Raw genomic sequence first — 17,165 nt, forward strand, 5'->3', positions numbered from 1 at the left:
TGTATTATTTGTAAAGAATAGTTTACAATGAAATTAGAAATACATAAAATATCTATGTTTTTAAATCAACTCCTTTGGCTAAACAGATATAAAACGGCTAAACACTCACGTATATTCGTCCGGTGGCGGCACCGACTATTTTCGAGCCCATCGGTGGCCCTTCATCAGGATAAGTGGTACTGGTATTATTTCGCGGACGCGGCCCGTCGCTCACTTTGAATAATTTAACAACTCCTTTGGCATTAATAAATTCTTGTCAAATAACATTAAACACTGTTCGAACTGAATCTTTTTATGTAACTGTTAGATACCTTGAATACCGCGGTTTATGTGGTCAAGCAAACAGCAACTTTATATCTTTACAAATATTATATTACGAACGAAGAATTATAAGATGACATCTATTAATTCTCAACTTAACAGATAATAAATACCCACAAATATAAAATAATAAATGTATCTCGCGAAAAGTCTAGGACTATTAGAAGACAAGATTTAGAGCTCAAATGGTTACATCTTATATATAACATTCTCGTGTCACAATGTAATATGTTATAAACGGATAGACCGATTTTTAGCAAATTTGATATGTATATTCAGTAGATCTGAAAATCGGCTAATATCTATATTTTATTCCCATACGGTAGAAGTCGCGGGTGACAGCTAGTTTTACTTTAAATTCAATTTTAAATAGAAAGAAAACCCCTTGACTGTACACACTAAAATACAGTTGGACTTAATTCGCATAATCGAAATCATCCTTCATTTAATAAAAGTATAACAGGGACATTAATTCTCTCTCGTGGTATTCCGACGTTATTCCTTTGTACGTGAACCAAATTGGATCACGGAAACCGCAAACCAATTTTGGTCACTTCGCGCAGTAATGCGCACATTCGAGCCACAGCAGATTATTATAAATTCGTACAATACTTTGTAAGAGGATAGTTATTGTAACTCAGAGTACTTTGCATCAATAAATAATTTGCGGTCACTGTAATTTACTGCCGATGAACTTTTATGGACTTCTTAAGTGTTGTTTCTGGGTGCAATATGTGTGTGTGTTTTCTTCATCATTCATATAAATTTAAACGTAAATTTAAATAGATTTAAAATTAGCTAATTAACTTAGGAAATAATAATATCAAAATTATCTAATTTAGTCAATCTTTAAAATAATATTTAAAGTTGTTATTACCACGTGTTTTTATAGTCCATGATAAGTAAAAATAGTACGTGTATTTTTATTATATATGAACTAGTGACTATTACTTTAATGTGCCAGAAAATTAAACGGTTTCTCGAGTGCACTGTGTTCTGAGCACGTTATAAAGTTCTCTTATAATCTCAAGAAGATAATAACAGAGTAATTGTATCCCACAATGAACTTAGAACTTCAAATTATAAAGTTCAGACGTAACAAATAATAAAAATGAACATCATATAATATTATCAAACCGAATTCAAGACACTTGATGTCAAAAATGTAATCATAGACTCTATTCGATGTAATTTTCAAATTTTTCTCAGCAATTACACCTAGTTTTTTGTTCAATACTAAGTTTAAAACAGAGTTAATCTAATAATTGCTTGTAATAAACGTCTGTGAGAGTGACGGTGGCCCAGTGGCTAGGCACTTGGCTTGTAATCTGCATGTCTTGGGTTCGAATCCCGCAATGCACTACTGTGTTTTTCGAATTACATATGTATATTTATACAACGTTTTTACGGTAAAGGAAAACATCGTGATATAACGTGATGTGTGAAGTCATCCAACCCGCATTGTGCCAGCGTGGTTGACTATGGCCTAGTCACAACTAACTTAGGATGGGCTCTGAGCTCCTCAGTGGGGACTTTTAGTCAGCTGTTGATAATAAAACATCTGCTGCCACTTTTAGATTGCACAAAAAAGTTTACTTTTATAAAATGTATAAACTCAAAAGCATTGTAACAATATAAGAAAAGACGCACAAAACAACAATTCTCTCCAAGCTTACCGATTAACTTTATGTGCTCGTATCTCTGCGCGTACATTTGCTGGAATGTTTATAGCTCCTTTCATACGTCACAAGATGTTCCCTGCCGATTCCCGCGCCTTATGCACGCTTTGCTGTACCAAACTTTTTTTTATTACTTTAATATTCCTTATGCGACATACAATACATATAAATGTTTCCATGAAAACATATCTGTTTTTTTGTAAAACTTTCGACATTCACAAACATTGGGTTTAAGAATGAAGTACGTACTATTTGTACAGTAAATCAATATTTACTAGCCGTCGCCAGCTACGTCCGAGCAGAATTTAAAAAAAAGCCTAATTAGTAGACTATGTTCTAAATTCATGCCAAATTTCATCGAGATCCGTTGAGCCGCTTTGCGGATACGTTCTGACAAACATCCATCCACCTAACTATTCGCATTTATAATATTAGTAAAATATAAGATCTATTTCTTATTTGGTGTACTATAATTCTTTAATGTTTCATTAAGGCCACTCGAATTCATTGTAATGAAATCGGATCAGTTTCAATAGATTTCAAAAGTTTAGTATTTTTTTTATATCATAAGATGGCAAACGAGCAAGCGTCCACCTGAAATCGCTGACTAGCGAAGTGACTGTTGCCCATAGACATACGCAATTGCATACGCGTTGCCTACCTTTAATCGACGGAGGAGAGGATGCACAGAAAGAAAATATTTTCCCCTTCCATGCATCCTCTCATCCGGAAAGTCCACTTCCACTTCCCATCCTTTCCTTATGAGAAAAAGGATGGGAAGGGAAAGAGGACTAAATTAGGCCTCCGGTAGTAGTATGATTCGTAATTTTTCAATACAGACAATATGTTCATTCATAAATGAGTTACGAGAAACAAAAGCTGTCAATCAACCTTTTACATAAATTAAACAAAGCCATCGCATCAAATCAACCAGACAATAAAAATACTCGAATACAGTATTGGAACATCGTGGAATATTTGCAATGGCATATTGCATTTTACTATTCGATACTATGCAAGCAACAGACGAAAAGTGCACTACGTATTCCTACATATGATGTTTTTCATCTCTTATGTTTCACATGTTTTATACTAACTTCACTTATACGTGTCATCTAAAAACTAAATGGTTGTTAATGTAAGCGAGTTATTATCAGTTTATTCCTTGGTCATTTTCGACAAGAGTAGAATGTTATTCGTAAAGAATTCGCTTTATCTAATGGTAAACTGTAAGTAGTCTAACCATGAGTTTCCAATACCAAAACTCGCGTTTAAACATATTGTTATCTCAGTTTTGTCAAAGATAATGACAGGGATACGTTTTATACAGAGATTTCAAACTCAGAAACCTACTGTTTAAGAGACTAGTAATCTGAATTCTAATTTTCATCAAAGTTTGTTTACGTCTTAATTAGTTGATAAGGTAATATAAGAGATTCCTCCTTAATTGTTATAACTAAAGATAATTGAATATGATTTCGAATGTTGCCGATGCTCTATTGTTTTTTATTTAATTCTGGAAAGATAAATTACTTATAATAATCGATGCGCAAAAGAAAACTTAGGAAATAGCAGGTTTTACACAACAATCACGTAAAACCGAATAATTAGAGACGGGACGAGCGGCGAGTAATCTCATGGCTCCAACATTCAAAAGATAAACTCAAAGCAAGAATTTGACTTGCTAATTTGTTTTTCTGTTGTTTCTTCGTTGAAGTGTACGCCGAAATTAATGTAGCAATATTCGACAGGAATTAATGCTTTATTGAAATTGTTTGTGTAATTTGATTTTAAATTCTTTTTCCATTTTAACTTGATTTTTATAAGAAAAATTTTTAAACTTTTCACTTTGTGTATTTTAAGAACGTTTTCTAATACATACTTAATTACTTATAAAAAAATTTGAATGTTTTGGTGTATGTATAGATGTTTGTTACAAGGACATTCCCAGAACGGTTTTGACGGATCTGAACGGAACAACGGATTATTAAGTTTTTTTTAAATTACGCGCAGACGGAGTCGCGGGCGACAGTTAGTCATTTATAAATGGTAAACTAATAATAACAAAAAAAATTCAAATTGTATAGACAATTTTAAATACTATAGTGGAATTTATGGAAATCGGATAATTATAATATTAATATAATAATAGAACACTCTGTATGTCATATAAAAAGCTGACATTTAAGTATAAAGAAGAGAATGTATAGCGGTGTAGAAAAACCTTATACATACCCCACTTACCTCATATTTAATCCTACGCTCAACTTAAGCGAGCATTTTAATGTTTTAATAAGGATAATAATTTAACAGCTTTAATGTGTCAAGCAAAAAGTATTTATGAACGTTTTGCCTTTTCTTTGACACGGTTAGCCATTTTAAATACTTTATTTACTGCCAGTTATATTTTTTAAATTTTTTAAAATACTAGCTTTCAACCGCGACGCCGTCCGCGCGGTGTTAAAAAAATTTATAGTAGCTTATGTGTTATTCCAGAATATGTTCTACGTCTATGCTAAATTCCAGCGAGATCTATGCAGATGTTCTGGAGATACCTTCAAACATCCAGTCATCTATCCATCCTAAATGCGAAGCTAGGCTAAATGCGTGAGTGTTAGGTTATAATAAATTGTTAAGCCTAGAGTACATCAGCTTAGTTGATTATTTTTGCCCAATATGGGTATATATTAATATATCAATTCCATTGTAATAGGTGTTTTCCCTTTTTAGCCGGCTTCAAAAAGGAGGTGACTGATCCTATAGATTCGGTTGGAATTTTTAAACATCCTTTAATACCTCCAGTAGTCTTAATATCTGAAGCAATTTTGAGTAATAAAGTGTCATACGATTCATATAAATACTAGAAGAATAAAGCTTATTTATAAACCTAGTCAGAAACGTATTCTGAGAACTAATTAATATTTAAACTGTTAATATGATTAAAAAGTTTAAGTTAAAATGTCAGCAATTATTTAAATAGAAACTGCGACGCAGTAAAAAATCTGTAGTCAGTACTTAACTCAAAAAGCTCGACGGTTATTTTCATACCACGGGATCTAGTTAAGTAAGCTACGTTTTAATTTTGTTAGCAGAATAATAAACACAGAAACTTTAGCAATAATAAAAAAAAACAATTTTATAATAATAGTTTAACAAATAAAACAGCAAAAATATTACTAACGGTACCTAGACATTAAAAATATTCGTATTACATATATTTGTATTTAGTTAACAAAAGCATACTCAAAAGCCTAATATCTAGTTTCAAGTCTAATAATTGAACGATCAAATTGCTACAATCAATAAGATATTTATCTTAACATTTATGTGTTACAATTAAATTAACTATGAAGACATCACCAATAGCTATTATAAACTAAGAAACAGTAAGAAAATAAGCAATAATCCATAAAACAACAAAACATGCCGACGACGCTGTTAAAACGACATAGTATTGTTATAGGGACGTAAAATACTGAAGTCATAAAGGTATGTTCACACAAACGGCGCGCGGTTTGTTACCACTGATGTTGGCCGGTCGTTAAACGCCGAGTGTGGTCCTTAGCAAGTTCATGGCCCCGACGCCGTCGTGTCTAATGAGAAACATGTTATATATCATGTACAGTTTCTAATTAACATTAAGGATATAATATTTTATACTGTTATGTGAACGCCGACAAAGCTTTAAAGTTTGTTAACACTAAAATTAAACTTTTTTTTAATTTGATTATTTATGATGATGCTTCATACATTTAGCAGCTATGTCCCGCGACACCGTGCACGCGATTAAAAATAAAATTTAATTAGTAGCCAAATATTCTTCCAGGCTATGTTCTACATCTATGCCAGATTTAACCGAGATGCATAAAACCAAACATTCGCTTTTATAAGTATGATTAATTCTTAATAATAATTTACTCAAAGCCAAAGCGATATTTAACGCGACCCTTCCCATATTATAAGTAACCAATTTTATTCGTTTTATGTTAAATTCAAAAGCTATGTACTGTCTATTATATCAGGTCATTGGGTCATCGTATTTTGTACACATCATAGTAAAAATAAAATTTCACGGCCTATACAATAATGTACGCAATTCAAAGTTTATATCAACAATAAAAATAATCACATGTTGTTAACCCGAATGTAAACGAGCACAAAACCTACTTAAAGCCAATTGTACGACCCTAGAGATATAAAAGTCTTGAGAAAATAAAGGTCCAATCTTCATACAACCCCGGCTAGTTTCATAATTAACTCTGCCTTCTTTGCATGAGAAAGGGGTAAAGTGATATTACTTCAACCTAAGCCTCGTAGACTCGGGTAAAATTAAACCAAGGAATTATTAATACAAGAGGGCGGATTGTAAAAATATTTATACAAGGCGTATAGTAATAGTTATAAAATGTATGATTTAATTAGCTGTCACTTGAAACCTAATAAGGTAAAGTAATCGTTAGCTTTTTATCAACATAATGTGTAGTGTTAACGAGTTAATTTGTACCAAGAGTTTTCTTAAGATGAAAACTCTTTATGAGCCATCTCACCTTGCTTAATATCTAAGTGTAAAGCAAAATCAAACCTCGATATACATTTTTTTTTATGTTGGATACAGGTGTATTTTTTTATTAAAAAATATTAGCAGATTTTTTTGTAAATTTACTAATATTTCTTTAACCATTCCAACTAAGCTCTAGGCTTGTGATAGGATTTGGTTTACGACAATAGTCGAATGGCGGGATTCGAACCCCCGATCTCGTGGTCGGAAATCCATACCCTTAACCATTAGGCTATTGACGCTTCAATGTATTATTTGGAGACTTTAAATTGCGCCGTAAATTTATTTATTTTCAGAAATCCTAAGGGAGCCTAGAATTCTATTCCATCAAACTTTCACGAATAGTGGCACATAATATTTCAATATAAATTCACGTTTACCTAAACTTTACGGGAAATACAAATTGGGTGAGGTCGTGACATTCAATAACGCCGCGGGCTTCGGCCCTCGGGCGCGGATTGAAAAAGGTTTCCGATTTTCAATCGATTCCAATCGTAGTATCGTTTTATAACAGATATGCTTTACGATAAAACATTAATTATATCTTTTATATTATTTTTAACATAATTATCCACATGAAATAAGCCAACGATTTTGTTTTCGTTAAAAAATATACGTGGGTATATTTTTCCATTTTATTAGTATACGGGCTATAAATAAAGTTATATATTATTATCATAGGCTGTCTAATTTCCTACGTAGGAGAGTGGGGAGGAGAAGGCGGCAAAATGCCGACGCCTTCTCCTTGCCACAACAACCCTTTGGTGATGGACACGAGGGAGTCCATCAGTCGACACTGAGGGCTACCTCCCCCCCGAGAGCGAAAGCGTACCCGTGGCCCCGTCCCAATGCGTTGGAGGATCATTGAGGTTTAGTGGGTATGCCTCTGCTATGGAGGAGAATTCCACATAACTACCGCGTCCCCCCCGGGGCGCGGAGTATACATAAAGCATTCCTCTCTGGAAAAAAAGGCTGTCTAATTTCCTAGTACTTCTAGTAAACGCCAATGACAGTATCTAAAAAATCTTATGTTTCATTTTTTTGTAGAAATGTAGACTAAAATAACAACATACCGTTAACATTATTATAAATGCACGCTTTATTTACATTAAGACTTTCATTTATTATCATATCTCTCATACATATTAAAAAATGCACACAAACATAATAAAAAGCATATACAGTTATTCAAGAGTAACTAATTAAATCTTTTATCTCAATGGCGCTTGGGATCGAGGTCATGGGCAAGGTGAATTAATTCATCGAACAACAGTTACTGTTTCACACCTTTAAACCCCTTTTCCACTGTTAGCCTGCTATTACTGTTGCCAATGTATTTTCAACAGCGCAGCCGCAACTACTTGCTAACAGACGTATACAATAAGTCGCGCGTCGCTACCAATTTAGTGGAAAATGGGTTTATTCATGTTAGCTTATAGTGCGTGTCATAATAAACAGACTAACGAACTTTCCCACGAACACTTAGCACTTTAGATTTAACAGTTTCATAACGATTTGTGAATAAAAAGAAGAGTCATTCGCAATTACTTTTGTACAATTATTACATTTGCTTTTAACATTCAATTTATCTTAAAACCGGACATACAAATCTAAAAGTCAATTACAATCGTCATCATCATCATCAGCTCACTATACGTTCCCCACCGAGGGGCTCGGAGTCTAACCAAGTTAGAGGCGACTAGACTATAGTCGTCCACGCTGGCCCAATGCGGGTTGACTTCACAAATATCTTTGAATTTCTTCGCATATGTGCAGGTTGCATCACGATGTTTTCCTTCACAGTAAGAACATCAGATAAATGTACATATGTCGAAAAACATAACATCAAAAGTTTTATTTAAAGAATCATCACGATAGCTTATTTATTCATTTGTAAAATCGATATGCTTTTTAAATTGAACTAGGTTACTGCACAATGGATCGGGTCACTGAATAAAATACATGTATTTGCATATTTATATTTGAATTTTAACATCAATTTATTTAAAAAAATCCCGTTGTCTGACTGAACATTTAAACTTAAGATGTTTTCACCAAAATTAAAACAAAACTTATTCACCAACAAATAATATTATGGACAATATTAAACAAAAAGCGCTCGAGTTACAGGTGAAATGTATTTCATTAAGTAACAAAGAATAATGAGCTGCCGACAAAGTTTTCTCAATAAATTCCAGCATTTGTTAGCAAATAAGAGGCAAAGCATTCGATTCCAGTAAGTCAGGCAAACATTACTTCTCCACATTATCCCAGGGGCTTGGAATAAACAAATAAGTAAAGGAACTTGAACCAAATAAAAGTATTTGATTTCTAATCAAATTAAGGAAAAATTCATGATATTTGTAGCAATGTTGAGGAAAATATGCCTTAAAATGGGGCGACGTGATTGGAAGTGAAAAAAAATATCATTCGATGATTCGTTTGAGAGAATAAATGAACCATCCATTCTTACTTGGAACAAAGTTTCGTGTTACAGATTCACCTTTCTTCAGTGAACGGAACGAAGAGTGGCAAGGCAAAGTGTCATTCAACCATTCAAAAAGGCGTAAGTTGAAGTAAGAGAAGTATGCCAAAACTGACGGACATTTCTTACAAGGAAAGGTTGGGATTAGGGAGGGGAAAGGGAAATCTTCCTGACCATGCCCTCTTCCGCCGTTTGTAATTACTGGTTTGACACTTTATAATATAAACGGAACGGACGGCCGATCAGGCCGAAAAGTCCTAGAGTGGCGGCCGCGGACGGGTCGACGATGCGTAGGGAGGCCTCCCGCACGATGGACCGATGACCTGGTCAAGGTTGCTGGAGTGCACTGAATACGGGCGGCACAAGGCCGGGTATTGTGGCAATCGATGGGGGAGGCCTACGTTCAGCAGTGGACGAATTGGGGCTGAATGTGATGATGATGAATATAAAAAAAAGCTATGATTAAACAAAACTTAGTCCGTATTTGGAAACATGAAACTTTTACCCTTACTTGCTGATGAAATACAAATTAAAGTTGTTACAATTGCTAAACATTCAAAGCTGTCAAACGCTATTACGTAGCTCCGAGCATCCTATCTCTGATAAACAGGAATTAAACAGTCTGTCGATGTGCTGTATGTGCATACTATTAATGTAGATTGGGTTATAACATTATCTTCGTTGGTCACAACCTCAATACATAATGTTTAGAACGTCTTTGTTATACGATTCTTATATGTAAGACATGTTATAAGTGAGTTTCCACAACTAAAAATGTGTACAAAACATACTTTTGTCCCGGTTTTTTCTTAGAATATGAGAGAAATTACACAGTTAAATCTAATATTATAAATGCGAAAGTTTGGATATGTGGATGGATGTTTGTTATTACGTATCTCCAAAACGTCGGCGGAACAAATCTCGCTATCGCTCTATTTATTTTTTTTAGTTCCATGTGTACGGAGTCGCGCGCGACAACTAGTGAATGAAGTAATAAAAGCTCTTATTTCACTGCGATGTTATTGAGATGCTACAGATATCTTTGTTCCTTACAAAAGTATCTTGATGAAGTGCCACTGTATAACTTTAGTGCGCGTGCTTTATCACCAGTTTGTAAGTTCGTTTCCTGCGATGATTATCCAGGTCACGACGGACGCCTCAAACTTGTAATACATATCCTGAACTATGGTATTTATAAACTAACCTTTACACAATGATAACGTAAAGTTACTACTGAAGAAATATGACGTTTTCTTTACGAAAAATCGACTCAGTGTGTACTACTCTTACATACATCTCTGTCTTAAGCATTTTTTCACACAATCTCATTAGTCTCTTGTAAAGACATGAAATTTAATCCACAGTGTGAAGATTTAAAAAAATTAAAAATATTTAAACACGCAAAAAATATTACAAACACAAAACAAAGTCATAATTGGTAACTAAACTAAAGTTACGAGTTTAACCACAACAAGAGATAATTTTCCAAACAATGAGTACATAAAAAGCAGATGTTATACACGTCCGAATGAAAATATAATGAAAGCACGTAGAGTTTTGTAAAGGAGCGACGGAGCGAGCAAAAAGTCCGGAGCAAGTTTGCACCAGACTTCCCGCGTGGGACTACACTCAGAGAAATATATACGTATATATACGTACCAACATACACCCATTGTTAATAAAAAATAATATAAATAAAATCTTAGAGTACTGTCTAAAAAAAATCTCTTAATTTAGAATTGTCTCAACAATGGATTTGCTACCATTATTTTTTCCAAAATTTTCTACGATGTAAGGTAAATTTATAATTATCATAAAAATTTGACCAAGAATAATTCTATAAATCCCAATCAAATTGAACAGGCAAAGGTTTATCGCCTTAAGCCAAAAGTCTTACTTTCCTAAACGTGTACAAAAAAATACAAATGAAAACGTAAATAAACCACCATACGGTTATAAAATACTTAAACGATTTTTATTTTAAATTAAAAGCTCAATCAAAACCAAATCTATCGTCAAATTGTCGATATCAAAATTCGAAAACGTATTTTTTGCAGCAAAATTTTAAACGTACCAAATCGAGTAACGTCGAAGCGGAGTAAAAATATTCAAATTTAACATACATATGAAAATGCTTAAAAAATTCCTATTCGCCACGTGTATGTTTGCTGAATCTAAATATCGCGTGTCGACGCTGCATTCGTTTACATTCCGTTCTCGTTCAATATTTGCAAACATCTCTGATGATTCATCTCAACTTTTGTCAACCTGAAAATATATTAACGAATCGAATAGAAAAAAAGCTTTATAGAACTTTTATATTTTACGATACATAAATTTTAAATCAACTTTTACAGTAAACTTAAAAAAGGAGGGATTAATCATTGTATTTTTAGAATAGAGTTAAAAGCTACTCGACCGATGTCAGAAATGCCATCTCCATATTGCTACTTTATTCTTAATTAACATAGACTATAATACTAACTACTAATAACATAGACTAACTTTTTCTTATAAGGGAAGGATGGGAAGTGGAAGTGGATTTTCCGGATGTATAGAAAGGGAAAATATTTTCCTTCTGTGCATCAGCTCCTCCGTCGATTAAAGGTAGGCAACGCATATGCTATTGCGTATGTCTAAGGGCAACGGTCACTTCGCTATTTCAGAAATTTCAGGTGGCCGCTCGCTGGTTTGCCACCTTATGATATAAAAAAAATCGTCACCTCTATTATCTTTTCCAAAACAAAGATAACAATATGTTTAAAACTGGGATTTTGTTCTTAGAAACCCACGTTAAATCAGACATGTTTCCGTCTAATATGGTTTCTTATAGTCTTAATTAAAATGATGTTATGTTAACTAAATTAACAAGAGATGGTTGTAATTATTGAGGTTATTTTGACAATGGCGTACATTGTTATGTGATATATGTATTTAGCTAACCCCTCTGTCTAATGTAATATGAATATTATGTAGCTTTCATCGTTTAAATGTGGTTACACTGAATATTATATAAGTTCAATATACATAACAATATGAAACATACATTGAGTTTGATATACGCCACTTTATATCCCTAAATAATAATTACTTAATTACTTAAAATAAAACGCTTACTATACAAAGTTACCAAAACCCTGTTAAAAATTAAGTTGTGTTTAAGTAATAAAAACTTTATATTGATTAAAATTATATTTATACTAGCTTTTGCCCGCGTCACTTAGCGCGCATCAAACCATGCATTCTCATTTATAGTTTATACTATTATTACTTTTGTAATAAAATTAAGATATACATTCTCTATAACAAATAATGAAAACGTTTTAGATTTTTTCTCTATATAGTAAATAAATTAGTATTAGTAGTAAATAAATTATTTCTATATACAAATTACTTATCAACATAACAATAAAGTAATACAGATAAAATTAATTCCAGCAATAAACAAACATGGCGCTTTCTAAATCATCGTAATAAAACTTATTATTACCGTCGATAAATTAAATTTATATTTGCCACCGTAATATTGTACCTTTATTCCTCTTTAACGATCCGAGAAGCGATGTTATTGCTTATATCAAACGAACGTTAACATCATCAACAAATGCGGTGAAATCAGACTGGAGTTATTTTAATAATTCCATCTTAACAACGGTTTTACTCAGAATAACCTATTCCAAGTATTCCGAATATAAATTATGTAATACGTCTACAGAGGAGCGACGAATCCGACCTCTTTTCGTGTCAAATTATAAGACTTAAGTAACGTCTTGGCATTATAATAATGACCTACTTATTCAACAACTCACACTTATAACCCAGGTTAGGCAGGAGTCGAGCCCCTACCAAGAGGCTGCCCCCATGCCGGGCCATGAATAAACTAACGTAGATGCCACGGTCCGGTTGGGCGTAGGAGAACACCGCGGGGTTTAGTGGGGAGTCCGGTCTTGTTGCCAGGCCGGGAGTCCCACACAAAACCGTCCCTGCTGCTCCCGCAGCACGGACGGCGAAGTGCATAAACGCATTCCCCGCGTTAAAAAAAACTCAGGTTAGGCAAAGATTACAGATTTCCATTTGGCACGGTCCTGGGACAACGTTCTTACCTACCACATTCATATGTAGACACGTGCATGCACGTCTCATATTATCTAATTAGTGATTTCTTAAATAAAATTCACATAAAATGACTTCGGTCTATGGTATTATATTTATATGTTTGTTCTATCCTATTGCGTACCTTTTCCACTATTAAGGAAGGCAAAAGAATAATAAAAAAATATCAGTCTCTACCTTTACGCTTAATATTGTAAGTAATCTTCTCTTGTAAGTCAATCACATTTCTGCTTTTGGATTCTCTCCTTCTAACTCAACATCATTTGATATATAAACACGGCTAAACACTCACGTATATACGTCCGGTGGCGGCACCGACTAGTTTCGAGCCCATCGGGGGCCCTTCATCAGGATGAGTGGCACTGGTATTATTTCGCGGACGCGGCCCGTCGCTCACTGCGCGCCTGCGCAAAACTAGTCGGTGCCGCCACCGGACGTATATACGTGAGTGTTTAGCCGTGTTTATATATCAGTTTAGTATAATGTCTCGCGAAAGTTTGAATAATTTAATCAACATCATTTCTTCACTGTATTCACATTCACATTCTACTCTACCCGCTTACTCTACTCTACAGATGAATAATAATAAAGATTATTGCATTGGTTTACTGCTTACCAATAAAAAAGAAAGTTAAAAAAGTTCTATAATAAAAATTTAAGGTTAGCTATGGAAATAACGGTACTGACCAGTATCAAAAAAGTCAGTGTCGCACGATAACGCGCTTGCGCTGCGTTAAACAAAAAGAAAACTTGCCTCAATTATTTAACCACCGGTGTTAAGGAACCCGACGTACTATTTTTATCTCATTCCAATATAAAAGTGATAAAAAAGCTCGGCCATCGTGATTCGATTACCTCGATAGACGAACCGGAACGACCGCTTGTGTCCGATCATTTCTTACGGGTGCATTCTTTAATGCTGCTATTAGAAATGTAACGATTTTCAATTGAGTTTTGTTTTTTTTTAACTATAATAAGCACTTGATCACGATTCCTTTAACATTGAGATGTAGCTTAAAGATGTTACGATGTCGTAATTTGACTAAAATACTGAAGAACATTTATTTCATTCTTTGCTAAATAGACTTAGTATAGTTGAACGCTGAACTATGAGGCTTTTTATTGCTCAGATTATTTTTATTACAAAAATACTTACATCCAATCAAATGAAAAAGAAAAAATCCCTTTAGCGTTTATGTCGTTTGTATGGACATTTCTTCGATTTTTTATACATCGATAATTTTTTTTCTCTTTACATAAATTAGTTAAACCATTCCTTCTATTAAAACTAACAGCGTATAGAGCTGGAGGTAAAAAAAATAATGTTTGAAAATATAGTAAAAATAAAAATAAATAATGGACAGCCCTGAAAAGCTCGGTAAGTGATATTGTATCTAGCATAGCGAGAACAGACAATAAAAACATTGCGGGTAGATGTATATTTTTCTCCATCTGTATATCAAAACCAGCCAGACCACTTTTATGGCTGTTTTACTGTTCGCAATTTAACTTGTAACGTAACACTTAAGTACGATGAACAGTCAAATAAAATAACATCGTGTTATCTTTTTAATCTATAAAATTCTTTAATTTCGAAAATGGAACATCTAGGCATGGATCTATTTAAAAATATTGATTTATTCTATCGAAGCTTGAATGCGACTATTAATATTCGTTCAACTTTGAGCTGACATAAGTCACTTAAGCAACGTTCGTTTTGATTCACTCGGCAATAATTTATCGAGTAAAAACCGATAACTTCATTAGTTCTTCGCTTCCCCGATTCAAGCGGCAAATATGAACATACAGTTTTTAATCGAATATCCAAAAGCAATTTTAACTATGGCAAAAGCGTCTCTCGCGACAGTCAAACTCTGAAAATAATTTCTCACATTTCTGAGTCGTTTAGAAATGTTTATCTAGCTTTTGTTTTTTGTCTTTCAGATTTATTTATTATTCTACTATTTCCTATTCTTCTTTTGTTTAATATTGTCCAATTATATTTATTTAAACTAATGTGAGTTCTATTGTTGACCTTAAAGGTCTAAAGATTTAAAGATCTTTATTTACTCATAAAAAACACAAAGTTTCGCTTACAATGAGTATAAATTTAATATATAATATAAGGGCTTGCGGGCTAATACAAAATATAGTAACCATATATAAAATTAGTATAAATCAAAAACAGACCTTAGTACACAACTGTAAGAAGTTAAATTGAACAGAAATGATATCTACATATAATATTGAGAATATATTATGACATTACAGCGATGAGATATGATTTAAGTTTGTTTTTAAAAACTTTAACACTTTCACAGTTCTTTATCTCGTCTGGCAGTTTATTAAACATTTGAACGCCTTCAAACAATACAGTTTTATTTCCATAGTTAGTACGCGGAGTGATTAATGTTAATTTGTGTTTGTATTTGAAGTATTCAGTTGTAGCCCACGTTAAAATAATTCATCAAATGATTCCATATCATGAAATTGAATGTGTTGTATCTTTTAATATCAATAAAAAAATAATAATAATTGCTCATTCATTTGTGAAATTCACGTTAATTTATAAATAAATCAGAGCGCAGTGAAAAGTGTATTTTCAATTTTCATTATCGCCGTGTGTTTGCTGTATCTTTTAACTTAACTTCGTTAAGTATTTTTATTTCGTTTAACTTCGATATGAGCGTGAAACGTTCAATCAGCGAGCAACCTGTATATCAGTTTTTTTTTTATTTTAACATTAAAGGTCTACATGAGAATATAAAAAACTTAATCTTGTATTGTATGATATCAGTATTCAGAAATTAAATTATGTAAAGATATTGCCTTAGCTTGTCTCATGTAATTTAATTTATTACTGTTAGAAGTGTCTTTAAACTTTTTTTAACATACGAATCATAGACAAACAAAATCAGCATCGTTATATTTCTTAAGTAGGTAACAAAATTAGCGGAAAAAAGAGTTATTACGGAATAACCTATTTCATAGGAAAGTTGACAAGCCTCCAAAGTGTAGTGCCGGGTAGGCCAGGTGACCTAATTTTTACAATGAGCTGCAATGCAGTAATACGCGCGTCTCTATAAATTTAACACTAACAAAACTCATGACAGACAAAATTAACTCACAAGAAGACAATGTACGATCGAGCTTTCTGCTTTTTTTTCTATTAATATTAAAAGGTGGCAATCGAACAAGTGGCCAACTGACAGACATCCACATTACAGATACGTTGCCAATCGAAGGAAGAGGAGACGCATTGAAAGAGAATATGCGTTTTATTCAAAAGAAAAATCTATATTTTAACTTTTTACAGGCATATGAACTCTTGTTTTAATTTTTATATTTATAGTGTAAGATATGCATTTAAACCAATGTAATTATGATATTGACGATGGCCTAATCACCATATACTTAGGGTGGCTCCGATCCCCTCGATAGGCACGTATAGTGAGCTGATGACGATGATGATGAATTATGGGCTAATACGTTTGCATTGTAAATATTTGTCAAGTTTGATCGACGTTTCTAAGTTTTATGACAACAAAGTTTTAAACAATGTTCAAAGTAAAGCTTTAAATGCTTTAGAAGTGGTATAATTTATAGAAAAGTTCATCTTTCGAGTCTATTACAATGTAAAGTTAACAACTTAACTTTAAGCTTATATTTATATTTCGATGTTTATTTAAGCATTTTTATGAATTAATATTATAATAATAACACAAAAACTACATAACTGTCTATAACTTCAATATACATTAAATATAAATGAGGAAGCCGCGTATGTCGAAAAGACAATTTTATTCATAATTTAAAAAAAACAGACCAAGTTAATTTTAAGTTCAATGACCTCAAATAATCCGCTAAATATATCCTTGTACATCCTTGCATAATGTAAGCTATACAACACAGAGAAAAATGCCATCAAAGAAATTAAAAAGCTAGCAACACGATCTTGACACTGGCAGCAAAAAGCTCCCATCTACACTGGAATAACTTGTTAACCCGG

The 17,165-nt window shown here is 33.1% G+C and overlaps 1 protein-coding gene across 1 annotated transcript in view; it reads right to left on the reverse strand.

Annotated features, from left to right (window-relative positions):
* The window catches only part of LOC106122231 (serine-rich adhesin for platelets), a 37,862-nt gene that overhangs the window by 19,763 nt on the left and 934 nt on the right, over positions 1 to 17,165 (reverse strand). The window lies entirely within an intron of this gene.

Source organism: Papilio xuthus, unplaced genomic scaffold (assembly GCF_000836235.2).
Source record: "Papilio xuthus unplaced genomic scaffold, Pxut_1.1 DF826933.1, whole genome shotgun sequence".
Lineage (NCBI taxonomy): Eukaryota > Metazoa > Arthropoda > Insecta > Lepidoptera > Papilionidae > Papilio > Papilio xuthus.